General features: G+C 37.1%; 1 protein-coding gene across 33 annotated transcripts in view; it reads right to left on the reverse strand.

The window, feature by feature from the left end:
• Window positions 1-13526, reverse strand: part of RBFOX1 (RNA binding fox-1 homolog 1) — a 1166109-nt gene that overhangs the window by 813758 nt on the left and 338825 nt on the right. For 4 of the 33 annotated variants that reach the window (XM_075435962.1, XM_075435973.1, XM_075435974.1 and 1 more), the window contains exon 1: window positions 762-803. The exons of 23 other annotated variants lie outside the window; for them this stretch is intronic. The gene's annotated coding sequence lies outside the window, so the exon portion shown is untranslated. Of the gene's footprint in view, window positions 1-761; window positions 813-13526 lie in introns of those variants that run through there. 6 more of the 33 variants (XM_075435977.1, XM_075435948.1, XM_075435976.1 and 3 more) reach the window with 3 other exon arrangements.

Raw genomic sequence — 13526 nt, forward strand, 5'->3', positions numbered from 1 at the left:
CAACGTTTAAATTTAGATTGTAAGACAATGTTCTTACATATGAGAAGCACATTTCTGAGATGTCTCTAAAGCCAGAAGCTACTTTCCCTTTCTGCTGTTATCTATGTTGTTAAACATAGTTACAAATCCCCACACATTACTGAAAACCAACTCCGATCCAGACAAAACACTGGTGTAACATTTTATACTTTAACTATGTAAATATTGTGAAGGTACAAGTTTTTCTAGCAGTTCCCTTTCTTCCAGTTTCACTGTAGCCACCGTTGGAGGAAATTTCCCTCTTCTCATCTACCAAAGGTCAATTTTTTCTATTTAAAAGGCTTAGGAGACAACTGACCTTCAAGGAGTATACATCTAAACTAGAATTTTTTGCATCTGTTGTTGGCATCACAGCCACATTAAACATACATTTACATTCTATAGACAGTTGTTCCTGTCTGAAATCAGCTTTAGAGGAAACCTCCATACAATCATCGTTCTGTGTGCCCCAAAAAACAAGCACCAGAAAATGTAAAGAGAAGTGATGTTAAAGAGAGAGAGGAATCCATTAGAAATAATTACACAGGTCATCCTTCATTTTCAGTATATGTAGTTCTCTAACAACTAGTTAGAGAATAAGACTTCTGGTTATCAGAGTGCTATCATAATCATGCCAAGAAATTAATTGCTAAATTAATAAATATACTGCTATAATCTAATTTTCATCTCCACTTCATGGATTTTTATTTATTTCTTTTTCCCCAAGAAATCAGCGTACTCACAGACTTCGATGAGAGTCAGATTTTCATGAGAGTTCAGATCTCGTTTTGGCACCCAAATGAGAGCCAGACTTTCCCCAGAGCTCCGTGCCTTGCAGAACAGGAGCTGCTAGGAGTGGAGCTATTTTGAAAATCTAGCAGCTGCTGTGTAGGCTGAGAATATGAAATTCTGGTCCTGAGCTCTTTAAAAGCCTGGCCTTACCTAACTTTCTTAACAGCACTGTAAGCAAGAATCCTAAAGCAAAGAAATCACTGTTTCTCCTGCAGTGTCCTTTGTCCTACTGAAACCTCACACTTCTGCTACGTGCCAGGAACTCTGGATTACGCTGTTACCACCGGGCAGCTCTCTGCCACCAGGTACGGCTCCGACCTTCCAAACACACCGTGCTTCGGGGCAAAAAGGTGATTTTTCTTTTCCTGATTTCACAGTAAAGGTGCCTCATTATTGGTGCTATTAGAATTTTCAAGCAAAATAATGCTTAGCATTGGACTCGGGAGCCTCCCAGTGTTATGCCAGCGTGACCCCACTGCAAGTCACCTCCCCTGAGTACAACTTAACAGTCCATAAAACAATAGAAGACGTTAGCTCCGAATACCCCCGATCAATTAGAATGCAGTCTCACTCTCTTTCACGCTCTCTCTCAAATTATGACATTTCAGAATCTTTAAAATTCATCATTATTAACAATTATTAATACAATATTACTTTTCCGAAAAGTGATAGCCTCAGAGTAATCTCAGATGAAGAAAAAACAGCCCAGAAGTAGAACAGATTGACTGGCACTTTGCAGATGCTCTCAGATCACAGCTTTGGTGTTTTGTTACAGTAGCATGTTATTCATGTAAAGTACAGTACACAGGCATTAATTGGTCCTCTGAAATACTTAATTTTCAGAATTTCTTTATCATAGATGTTGCCATTCCCACTGTACAAACTTTCACTGCATTACCACCTTGGCCACAGAATCAACTCAAGCTTTTTTTAAAAACTTGCTTCCTTTTCCAGTATTTTTGGACAAACTGCTTGTTTTCCAAACACACTTTTCAATGGAAAACTACACTGTCACAAATGATTGCAGAAACCTTTTGATACCTTAATAATTTTATCAAGCTCACGTACAGTCTTCTATAGGCTCCCTTAATTATTTTTTTTTGAGATGGAAGAGATGCAGTGTGCTTTATGCAAAGTAGTCCACCGAGCAACGTGGTCTGCAAAGGCCCTTAACAATTTCTTAATAATGGTTGAAAAGAGATAACTATATTATGTAAGCCATCAAGAGGAGAGACAATCCTGAGTCTTGTCACTGGAAGATGCAATATTTCAAAGACGCGTTGGCAGAGACCTCTAAAGATGCGCAATCAGTGCTCCGAATCTTTTTCAAAAGTTACAGAAGAAAGAAAAAAGAAATTCAGATGAGGTTTTTAGTTTTAGGCAACATTCCTAAATGGTTCATTTGGATTATATTGATGTTACCAACCTTATATGTTCAAGAATTAAATTTTAGTTTATGCAATAGCCCTGTGAAAAAAAAATTTAAGAGATTTAACATTTTCTTGTTTTTAAACATGAACTGAAAAGTCTCTAAACAAATTATATTAGCAAAATTATCACCACCACTAGACAACTACATTCCTCATGGTAATTTAAAATATCTTTTAAATGTAATTCCAGTTGTCATATAAATTATGATGTGCATTTTGTAATCATGCATCTCTAATCAACTTTAGATCCCAAATTACATTACTCTGGAAAGTTTCAAGCATTTAACTGTACCCAGCCATGAACCAAGCCCTTTGCAGAGACATGGAAACATACTCAGTTCAATGTGATCGGTGACACATAGCCTGCTCTTCCCTTATCCAGGCTACATGGAATAATAGCCATCCTTTAAATTTTAATCAAAGAAATTGTACGAAAAGAGTTCGGAAGCACTCTTCCTCCTAATGCTAAAAAACAGGAAACTATAATTACTACAGAACATCAGGAGAAAGACTATGTATTTTAGTTAGAAAAAATATTATTTGAAATCTAATTAATTTTTATTTTAATAATAATACACAAATATTAAAGAAAAAAAAATTAAAGCAAAAGAAAACAAAGTAGGCCACTTGCCTCAGAAACGGATTCAGAAAGCCAGACGAAGTTAGCGAAAATCACCTAACCAGCTGGCAACCCAAGGCAAGGCCAGCACCAGTTCTCCCACAGCAGTCTTTACAGTACCCTGGTGCTCGCCCCCCTGGGCAGAGGCAGAGACCGCAGCAGCATGTGTGCGCCCAGCAACCCCCCCGCGCAGTCTCTCCGCCCGCTGCGGGAGAGCCCTGCAGCACCCTTGGGACGGGCCCGGGCCCCAGCGTGGCAGAGGTGGCTCCTACGCGTGGGACCATCTCCACCCCCTGCGCAAACAGCTGCCGCAGGCCATGCGAGCACAGCCAACGCCAGGAGACAAGCAGCCCCCCTCCACCCACACCATCGCAGCACTGACTCTGGCTCTTTCTGTCAGCATCTGACTGCTTGCACACTTGGTGAGAGCGTAAACTAGCTTCGGTGCAGTCTAAAGTCAGAAGTGTCATTTACTAATTTTTCACTTTTTTTTTCCTCTTTTCAGTTGACAGTTAGCCTTGATATATAACCTGAATTTTAATACCAGCTTACAAGAGCACTATGTAAGTGACATCTTCTAAAACACAGACTTTCTCTTTTCTTTTAGGTAAAATTCAGCAAAGCTGCTTTGACAGAAGAGGACTCTTTGGAACCAGCCAGTGAGTCACCCAAATACAAAGCAGAAACCCAAATGTCAATTACTTTTCCAACAGCAGACAAATTGCTGGCACGCTAACGCAATTTAAGGACAATAATTAGATAACAGGACTGCAGAGTCTACCAGGTGACAGAGTTTCTGAGATAATAGAATCTAGCGTCCTACTTCTTAAATATTAACATCATTCCATCTCAGTCAATCGGTTTATGGTAATTTTAAAAGGGCAAAGCAAATTCTTTTTGTTGCTAATAATACTGTGCTTCTCCAGCATTAGCTTTGAAGGTTAGTAATTTAAGAGGTCAAAACTTATTTATATTATTTCCATCTTATTTACTTTTTTAATCTCTCCTTTTTGAAGTCTTTTATTATAGAAATTATAAGGCATTTGGTTAAAAAACTGAGTCTCTTGAAATGTGAGTTCACTGCGCTCAATACAAAGGAGCTAGTTTCAACACAAGTAATCTGTTTATAATACCCATTTATGAACTCCCAAACTTCTGCTACAATCACATTCAATCATAACTGCATTCTGCTGCGAGTGGCTTGGTTAGCTGTATGTTCGGCAATACAAGATGCCACGTAACATGTCCAAGATATTCCAAAATAGATGCAGTCAAGTGGCTCTCCATAACCACTCCGGGCAGAAGAAATCTCCTTGCTTTAGTTAGAAGTACCCAGATCACTAAATTTCACTGTACACAAAGCTTTAACAGCTTTATTAAGAATCAGCCAAATTAATTGACTTCCAGAAATTGTTGTGCCAGTCTCCCAAAGCCATGATTGTATTCTTTAATCAAAAAAAAAAAAAAAAAAGCCTTGTGAAATACATAGTTTTAACTATTTAGTTTTAACTATTCTGAAGTGTTTGATAACAGACATCTGAAAAGGTTGCAGTGAATTGTATAGCTTTGGTCTCTGAGTCTACATCATTTCTATCTGTGAAATAGCTTGAATATCGTGACATACTAGTTTTCTGTATGCTGCGGGGTGGGGAAAGCAGATGAAAAACACAGCAAAACTTTGAGGCAATTCTTTACTAGCACTATGGTATTTGTCAGCACACAAAAGTGTCCATGCATCATTGCAGCACCTGGTAGACACAGACTTTTCTCACTTGTTGTCATATACAAGTACTATTTTTCTTTCTCTAGTGTACCTTTGCCTGCGCTGGAGCAAATGACAAGAATTAGCTATCCTCACTGTAATCTGTCACCCTGCTGCTAACAATAGAAGTACACAAGGAACTGCCGGTACTTTTTCAGTTAGCCCAAAACTCTGATATCCAAATACTGATTAAAAATAAATTACTACCCGATATGACTATATAATGTCTATTTACGATTCCCCTGTTTTGCCATGCGGATTTTGCCTGTATTAGGGTAACAGATCTGTGGATATCTTAATATATTATCCTGACATAACCCTAGTATTTCTTTCCCATGGAAAAATTCATGTTGATCTTGACTGACAATGAATACAGATTTGTCAAACTAGCAACATAAATACATGTACTGTTATAATGATTTGGGTGTCAGAGTGGTCATCTCTGACAAAGGGGCAATAACACATGCACGCTCATCGGCCAGAACAACCACCCTAAAAAATCTCCTTGTATGTTATCTTCTAGCCCTGTGATAGAGCCATGACTTCATCTGCCAGGGTCAAACTGAAATAAAGTCTCTTTGGAAGTAATGAAACTGCTACAACTCGTACGAAGAAGTGTACCATGTAAGAGGTAGGAAAAAAGTTACCAAGGCAGCAATTAGAAAAGGGACACTTACCATAAGGTGCAAAGATGAGCAATAGATGTTAATAACACATTATATAATTCGACTTTCAAAAATTGGTTTCATTCCTTTAAATAGCTGACCCCAAATATCTACAGAAAAAACAATTGATACCATTCCTTTATGTCTTTCCAGTAAGTAGACTGGACCCAACACACAAGCTTTCCATGAATTTTTTCAGTTCTATACGTAATAAGACTGATAAATCATTATTCAATTCCCTAAGTACAAGGGTTTTCTTAGTTCTTAGGGACAGAAGCAAATACTTTTTGGACAAAAAAAAAAGTTCTCTCTCTGTTCTTTTTCTTCTTCCCACTCCTTTTCCTTCAACCCCTACTCTGTGGCCCAAGATAATCAAAATTGAATGTAAGTGAAATGAAGGGACTTCCATCTACTTCTATAAAGAAAATAAAGTCTTTTTTGTAATCCAACAGCTCATTTCAAAAAGGAAATAGCTTCAAGACTTGCTTGCTTTTAAAAGTGTATGTCTGATTCTATAAGGGTAGTCTGAGAAAGAAAATCACACTCCTTAAAATGAAACAGTCCTAGATTTGGAATATTTTCAGTATTTTCCCTACCTCATGATCTCTTTTGTTTAACAAAAAAGAAGTTACGAAAATACATAACTTCTCTTTTCATGAAATACTCCTGTTTTCTGTCTCTAAAATGGAGAATGTAAAATCTTCTTCATTCTATATTTCTAAAAGTAGAAACAACTGTAGTCTATTTTTGGAGGTCTCTCCAGTCCTACATACTATAAATACTCCTAAGTCCTCCCTGGCTATTCAGTTCTGAAATCATAAAACCTCTCTGGAAATAATAAAATAATAGCTGCCTTCATACATAAGAGTTATGCCAAGCAGTTACGTTGTGCTTATATTTGTGAACATACTCTTTCACTTTAGTGTTTCCCTTAAAATAATTGAAACTATATTGCCAAAGCATATTCGAAATGGCACACCACATAACTAACAACAAATAAATGAGTTAGAACGCCACTTGTCCTCTAGCTTCATTTTAGAATAAAGCCAAATATGATGTATACAGCTAGGTGTTCTAGTTCCTCTGACATACTGCAATTGGGATTTACATCTTCTGTGCTGAGGGAAGTAGGTTAAATTGCTTCTGCAGTGACATTTGTTAGTTCTTCATGATATTTCTTTCAGTGAACACATGGTGTTTTCCATATCCATTTCTTTGTTCTCCGTTACTGTTTCTCTTGTACTCTACAGAGAATAGCTGAGGTTGGAAGGGGCCTCTGGACATCAGAATTCATCCCCCCTGCTCAGGGCAGGGCCGACTAGACCACTGCTTAACAAACAAAAAAAAAGCCTCTAAGGGAAAATTCTCCAAAAAAAATATCTGAGTACAAAACAAATCAAGTGAGAGAACACCACAGCTTAAGATGCCAGGCCATTCATGGGAAAGATACTGAGGATATTGTAACCGATAGCATTTGTGGGTGCAGAACTAAATTGTCTCCCTTCCCTCTCCACAGCACTTGATTGCAGAGGAACACTGTTGCCTGTAGCTGACAGCAAACCCTGCAGCAATTCGAGGTGTTACTGGAAAATTAGTTGTCACTGTCTCTTCTAGCCAGCAAAACGAAAAAAGAAAGAAGGGGCAGGGAAAGGTAAACAGAGAAGCAAAAACCCGTTTAGTGCCGTAATTGACCAGAGAACACAGCAGCAGTGCTAATAGGGAAAATGGAATTTCTAGGAAAAACTTTTAATGAATTCTGTAGTGTTGTTTTGAGAAACCACATAGGCACACGCCACTAGAAAAATACATCACAAGGAAAGATGGCAAAAGTAGTAGTTTCTCCAGTGCGGTAGCAAAAAATTTATTTGGCCTTCAGGATCACAGAATGACTGAAGAAAGGAACTGGAAAGAAAAAGGATATCAGGATTCCGAAAATCTATGACAGAGAAAAGAGGGAGAGACAATAATGGATGGTTTGTAAAATGAGATGATAAAACGGTGAGTACAGAGGAGAACAAGATGACACAGTGGGAAAACAAAACAGGGATCAGGGTTTATAGATGAATCTGAGTCCAGAATTTACGGAATTACTGTCATAAGATGAAAAAGGGGATGGCACACACAAATAAGGAGAAAAACCAGTGACTCCAAACATGAAAGAAGGTAACAGCTGTTCTCCTGTTTCACTAAGTTGGATCATTTACCACATCCATATTTCAAACAGTAATTAATTAAGTTGTGCTGGAGCCAACAACAGCAGGGACTCTTTATTAATGAATGCATAGATCAGATAAACAACTGTACTGAAGATGAATTTTACTAGTAAACTTTAGCATTACCATTTCCTATAAGAATCAAGATGCATAAAACAGCCTCTCTGAGGATTTTAAAGGTATGAAAAGTAAGAATCCAGACACTATTTCCATTAGGAGTCAAAGGTGTTTATGTATGATCACAAGCAAATGATTCAAAAGAACCATCAAGTTTTGCTGCACTTCATGGATATATGAATAACATTTTAGTGTCTAGGGGGAAAAAAAAGGCCACAAAAAAACCAAACCACCCAACAAAAAGCACCCCTGGCCCCAACCCAAACAAACCAAAAAAAGATTTATTTTTTCTATACTAAGCTGTAGTGACTTGGAACCCTGAGCGCTTTTCTGAGAATAATCAGAACTTGTTGGCCGCTATTCAATATGCAAACAAGTCTGACTACTCTATCTGGCTGTACCAAAGTGTTTGACTTCTGTCGGAGGCAGAATTTCATGTTTTACTGTACGTAATTATGGACTCCGGAATCCTGTGTGTACAGGTTTTGCTGATCCATTTCAAAGCTCCAAATAAACACAACAAATGTACATATAGATCTGCTTCCCACGAGATGAGACAAGCAACCTTTCACCAAAAGTGTCTTCTCAGCTTGAAACAACTCAGCTAAAGTCTTTGCACTGTGTCGGTGCTCAGTATACGTGGGCACTCCTCACTTCTTTGGGCAACTGTTACTCCCTTTCTTTGGAATAAGGTTCTATGTTCTCGATCAGAAAACTAAATTATCTGTAGGCTACTGTTCATTCATTTATTAAGCATTCTTCAACATACTCAGTAACTTAAAATTTGTTCATCATAAGGCAGGAGTTTGGATACTAAACTGTTTTCATAGCATCTCTCAAAATTTTCCTGATCCTAAGTGCTAGCATTTAAGTCACCCCTAAAGCTCAAAGTCATATTTTTCAACCTTTTTTTTCCAAAGAGAAAGAGGGAGAAAGAGGAGAGAGAAAGAGACTCATAACTGCTTAGTCATCTAAGCTCAGTACCCAACTACCCAAAGCAGAAACAAGAAGCACAAGAGACGCATGTCTATCTGTCTTCCTAAACAAATCTGTTTCAAATTTTGGAGGAAATAAAAAGAAGCAAGAAAAACAAGTAAGTCACTTTGCAGTTCTGAAGTTGGAGAAAATTTCTGAAGCCATACGACTGAGAGACTGTAGCTAATCAGAAGTTCATCTTTTCCATCCACTTCAGGGCAGAAAGAATTTCTGCTTTGCCCTTAGCTTGGCATCAAAACAATCCAACAATCCGCATGCACAGTTTCACAGAGCACCATTGTCTGTACTTTCTTTCATTTCTGTTCTGTGTAGCTTTAAATAGAAGACTTGCTACTCTCCTTTTTTTTCTGTAACAAAGCATTTCTCTGCATTATTCTTTCCCAGTATCAATCTGTTTTTATTAATTGTCAATTTACCTTATACTATCTGTGACAACAATTCTTAGTATCATCGGATCAGCAAAAATCCACTTACTATTAGTGGCATGTCTCACGTAGCTTTCATCAAGATTATTAGTGCTCGTATCTTATCAAGACCAAGATACTCTAACCAAGATCAAAGTCCCTGTGTCAGTAGAACGTATTAGTAATTTAATATAGTCTTGCCCTGACTGCAGAGGCACAGCATCACTCTGATTCCTCTTTCACAGGTGGAGAATTGTGACACAGTAATCAAGTGATCTGCCTGAGGAAACAAGGGTTGCTCTCAGAGAGATTAGATTGAAATCTATAATCCCTGACACCTAGATAAGTAATTACATGACAAAATTGGGGAGAATATGGAACTATTCACCATTCTGTAAGGAAACAAATATAATCTAAATAGACTTATACCATCTGTCTCTGGAAATGAAATAGATATGAACTTGTAATTTGCTAGGTTACGTCTACTATTGACTACTTTTCATTATACTTCTGAAGCTGGACTGTAAAAGCTGAATACAATGGGAAAACACAATGCTCTATTTTTTATCAAATACTGTGTAGTTAAAGTATTCATTTTCATCCTTTGAGACTGCCCAGTAACAAGCATCAGTATCAAACCCTCACTTAGTACCAACCACCGCACAAAAATGGAAATTCCAGCAGACTTCATGCAGAGTATTTATAGCAAACTTCGTGAGAAAACTACTAGCTGGACTAATCCTTGCCTTGACATTTTGGAATATGGGATTAGAACTATCTGTAATTACTTTCTTATGAGACACCACATTGGTCGGGTGGCAGTAGAAAAGGGAAATATGTGCATTCACTGATAAGAAACCCGGATTTCATTCTTGTTACTTCCACCCATCTTTTCTTTTACTGTAGGTCATTGTCAAGTTCATTCAATACTCAGTGATAGAAATACATCCTCTAGCTAGCAAATCAAAAAGACCTTCATAGAAACTATGAAAATATAACCACTGCTGACTTGCACAGTGTATCATGTTTGTGAACACTCAAGTCTTTGTAGGTGTAGGAAAATAAACCTTTTGTACATAAAAACACAAACACGTGCACTCATACGCATATTTATGTACAGTAAAGAAAATCTATGGATCGTCAGCTGGGTGTAGTGCATTTTCTTCAATCAGTATAATATAAATTTTTATTATAAAATCTGCCTAAAGAAGCACAAAAAATACTGGCCTGAATGGGACTTCACACGCACTTTTCATCATGGTATTTCCTGAGTATATCCAAGTTAGCTTTCTACTTCATGGTGTCAGAAGTCACACGGTACAGGTGCAAAAATCTACAGATCCTAAAACTAACTAATAGACCTAGTGCAAATCTTTTCTATAAAAAAAAAAAACAAAACAGCAAAACCAACAGGGAAAAGCAATGCAAACTACCTTCTCAAAGTGCTCTTGACATCCACTACTCTTTGTCTTATAAGTACTGGGTCCATAAAACAAAGAAAAACTTCATTGGAGGACAAAAAATTACAGCATAGTTTGAGGGAAGATTATACACGGGTGTACGTGTGTATACACATGTAAGCCTATACATACACATGCCAACATCATCGTGTTTTTGGTAACAGTTTTTCAGTTCAGTTCTTCACTCGCTGAGTTTCACACGTAACTTAAAGATGTGATTTCTTTCCCTTCTCATGTAGCTGATGTTGCCCTTTATAACTCCAGTCTGTAGGGTAGGCAGGTAGCTCTGTCCTGGGCTGCTGGGAGGAACATTGCCTTGTCTAACCACGCGACTTTATTGCCAAAATTCAATGACTTCAGGTTTGCTCCCTAAATTCATCCTCTAGCAGAGAACAGGATTACAAGTTGGCTTTTTCCCTTTCTCTTTCTTTTTATTTCAGTAATATTTAACAGCACGTATTTAACTACTACTCTGAAAAATCTCACTAAAACAAATCATACAAGTATTTAAAATAATTTTATGCCAATCCTTCAAAAATAGAACTTAAAGCTGTGTTGTTAATTCTATGAAAAGAATTGTATCTTTTGAAAGACTAATCCCTAGAACTCTTTTCAGATTCAGATATGGTTAGGAAATTTATTTTACGCATTGTCAATTATGATCTTGCAATAGAACTACAGTAACATGTGTTCTACTTTTTAAAAGTATCTTTTCCCGTCACTGAAATTAGACACAGTGCTGTCAGACTAATGTCACATTTCAAGAATACGCTGGCTACCTGAAATGTAGAGGTCTGTCATTTCCTCAGTGCAGACATCTTCAAGATCCAGAAGTCTTTCTGGAAAACTCGTGACTAACTGACCACATAGCAGAGCTTCAGAAAAACTTCATTGTAAATAACAGCTATAATAAACACAGTAATGTGTAGTAGAATATGTAGCTGTGTCCATTTGCAAGAAAGTAAAGCCAGATGGGGATGTTTAATTTACTTTGACTTAGCTTTGGCATTCTCTGCAAAATTCTTGTACAAATCACCTCAATACTCATGGAATCTTTTGCATAGGAAAAGACATGTTGGCATACAAGACATTCATCTTCATATGCCCATTCCAGTTGGGCACTGCCAATATACAAAATAAGCCCATAATGATAGAGGTTGTAACTTCTCAGCTCATAATTTCTGGCGATGGAGTAAGTCAAAACTATTGATGAAAAGAGTTGGTGTCATTATGAATTACATTGTAAAGATTTTCCTTCCTCCCAACAGCATTTTACTATAAAGGCCAAAAAATCTGGAAAAATAAAAAAATTCTGCCATTCCAAACACCCAGAGCCTAGACAGAAGGCATGGGGACATATGAACAGGAATGCAAAAATAAATCAAGAATATAATCATACCTACCCTCAAATGACACCCACAACATTTTAATGTAAAAGTGTAGCTCTCAACTTTTGTATCAACTTTCAATCTATTACTTCACTTCCAGACAGTAAGAAAGTGTCTAACCTGTATAAAGGCATTTTCTAAATGTCCATGCACACGTGCACATGATTACAAATCAAATTCATTCCAAAGGCACAGTAACTCTCAGCAAGTCAACTGCCAGCCTACCAAACTGTGAGATCATGCTGTAAACATCTAACGTTAAGAGCAAGTTCACCCCAACTACTGCTTTTTAAGAAAAGATGTTGTGAAATGTAAAGATTTGTAGATAGCCTCATGTACACCCTAAAGCAGAAAAAGCTGTTATAAATCAGACCATATTTTTATATCCTCTAATAGATTCAAAGTTGTTTTTAAAACCTAGTAATTTTAAGAAATTAATTTTGAAGCTGAACATTTTTCTTTCTTTTCTAAATGCAATTTCAGATTATACCGTTTAATAAAAAAGGCTTTGCTGGTGTCAGTTGAAGAACATCCACACACCTCCAAGTTAGGCTGATCTCCAGTTAGAAAATTTTGATACAAATCATAAATTGATCTTTTTTTTCTCTAAACTTTATCGCATATCACTGGCTTAAAAGTAAATAGTCCTTAAAACAAGATAGTATGCGCATTGTTAATACTTTATGCTCAGAAGACCAGCCATGTGTAAAATAGGTGCATGTTCATGTAATTGGCTACAGTATTTTGCTACGTGGTTAAATGCATGATTTCCTCTAATAGAAAGCCAGTGTGGTCTACATCACATTTTCTACTTCATAAAGATCAAATGAGCTGTGTCCACAGTCTCCCTAACTTAATGGAAAGTTCACTCAGTGACTTCCGAGTTTAAATTGTGCCTTTCTACTATGAATCAATAGATTTAAAACACATTAACGGATTTCTTCACCAAAGGATTTGTAGATAGCCTCATGTACACCCTAAAGTAGAAAAAGCTGAGTTATAAATCAGACCATATTTTTATATCCTCTAATAGATTCAAAGTTGTTTTTAAAACCTAGTAATTTTAAGAAATTAATTTTGAAGCTGAACATTTTTCTTTCTTTTCTAAATGCAATTTCAGATTATACCGTTTAATAAAAAAGGCTTTGCTGGTGTCAGTTGAAGAACATCCACACACCTCCATGTTAGGCTGATCTCCAGTTAGAAAATTTTGATACAAATCATAAATTGATCTTTTTTTTCTCTAAACTTTATCGCATATCACTGGCTTAAAAGTAAATAGTCCTTAAAACAAGATAGTATGCGCGTTGTTAATACTTTATGCTCAGAAGACCAGCCATGTGTAAAATAGGTGCATGTTCATGTAATTGGCTACAGTATTTTGCTACGTGGTTAAATGCATGATTTTTTTTTTTTACAGCCTTTCAAAAACAGAGTGTGCCTGAAGCTCTCCATGCTTTGCCTTGGCTTACACCACGCTAGTCTTCTGCAGAGGAGGGAAGCCTTCTGACCTTTTATATAAAGCCCAAACAAAAAAACCCACTACCTGTGACACTTCGACTGAATAAGCTTAAAATGCAAAGGCCTCTCCACAAGAATGGTGTTTATCTTGTTCTTACACAAGCTGGATAAGACTAAATCTTTTAAAGCACTGTCAGCAGC

Source organism: Opisthocomus hoazin, chromosome 15, assembly GCF_030867145.1.
Source record: "Opisthocomus hoazin isolate bOpiHoa1 chromosome 15, bOpiHoa1.hap1, whole genome shotgun sequence".
NCBI classification, from domain to species: Eukaryota; Metazoa; Chordata; class Aves; order Opisthocomiformes; family Opisthocomidae; genus Opisthocomus; species Opisthocomus hoazin.